Source organism: Orycteropus afer, unplaced genomic scaffold (genome assembly GCF_000298275.1).
Source record: "Orycteropus afer afer isolate SDZICR_OR568_19922 unplaced genomic scaffold, OryAfe1.0 scaffold00005, whole genome shotgun sequence".
In the NCBI taxonomy this organism is placed as follows: Eukaryota; Metazoa; Chordata; class Mammalia; order Tubulidentata; family Orycteropodidae; genus Orycteropus; species Orycteropus afer.
In genome coordinates, this window is record NW_006921592.1 from 4391069 (window position 1) to 4392821 (window position 1753).

Genomic DNA, 1753 nt, shown 5'->3' on the forward strand with positions numbered 1-1753 from the left:
TCTGTTACACAGCTGGCCCCTGGCCTTGGTCTGACTTATGATACTGAGCTTCTCCATCACCTCTTTCCACAGATGTAGTTGATTTGATTCCTATGTATTCCTTCTGGTAAGGTTTATGCGTATAATCATCATTTATGTTGTTGAAAAATATATTTTCAATGAATAAGTCAGTAAATCTTTACAGAGGTAGATTGCCCATGTTGCTTCCATGTAGTGGCTGCTGGGTTTGAACCACCAATCTTCTGGTTAGCAGTCAGATGCCTTAGGCACTGTGCTACCAGAGCTCTCTCTGACATTGCCAAAAAGGCAGGGAGGCCACATCATCTGACCTCCTCTAACTGCACAAGAGGAAGACAGAATCATTATCAGTAGCCCAAGGCCTATTCACGCAAGGCCAGACATGCTGCCTCACTCCAGCCCTTTCACCAACCGTTCCTCCCAAAGCACCCATCACCTCTCTCCTGGGTTCAGTAATTCACTGCAGTAGCCACACAGGACTCATAAATTATGGGGTTCATTAGGGAAGCACCAGGCTACAATTCAAGTTCAGGAATAACCCTCAGTCTCTCTTCCAGCCTGCCATCTCTCAGCCAACAGTCTCTCACAGTCTCTCTCCCAGCAGTGTGTGCCCCTCAGCGTCTCTTTCAGCAATGGGTGTCTCTTGCATCTCTTTCCCAGCAGTGTGTTTCTCTCAGGAGCATGTCCTTCCTCAGCCAGCAGTCAGAGAGAGCCCTCTGCCTCTAGGAGTCCTCCTTTTGAGCCTGGCAGAGTGGCCAAACTAGCCAATCATGACATCAGAATTCTAAGCACCTGAGAGACAGTTCAGAACATTACTTTGTGCCATGCCGGACAGAAATACCTCAGGTGAATAACTTTTACAATCAGGAGCTCCTCAGTTGCTCACAGCAAATTCCACCACGGAGTTTATAAAGACTTATGGATAGAAAAGCCATACCAGATAATTTACTACACTGCAGACATCATTTCTATCACCCAGGCCATATTTTCCAACTACTAATGAATCTTTGTTTCCAACTTTAACATTCCAGTCACCAGTAATTATCAGTGCATGGTGATTGCACATTTGGTCAATTTCAGACTGCAGGAACTGATAAAAATCTTCAACATTTTCATCTTTATCTTTTGTGGTTGATCCATAAATTTGAATAATAGTCATGTTAACTGGTCTTTCTTGTAGGCATATGGATTTGAAACTTTCACTGACAGCGTTGTACTTCAAGATATATCTTGAAATGTTCTTTTTGATGATGAATGCAATGCCATTCCTCTTCAATTTGTCATTTCTGGCATAGTAGACCATATGATGGTCAGATTCAAAAATGACCAATACCAGTCCATTTCAGGTCACTAATGCCTAGGATATCGATCTTTATGTGTTCCATTTCAGCTTTTATAGCTTCTAATTTTCTCAGATCACACTTCATACATTGCATGTTCTGATTTTTAATGGATTCTTGCAGGCCTTTATTCTCATTTTAAGTAGTGCCACATCAGCAAATGGAAGTTCCAAAAGCTTTACCCATCCTAGCTATTAAAACAGATTCTACTTTGAGGAGACAGCTCTTTCCCAGTCGTATTTTGAGTGCCTTCCAGCCGAGGGGCTTCTCTTCTGGTACTATACCAGAAAATCTTTATTGCTATTCATAAGGTTTTGAATGGCCAGATTTTTCATGAGTGGACCTGGCCACATATTTCTTCCTACTCTTAGTCTGGAAACTCTGCTGAAACCTGT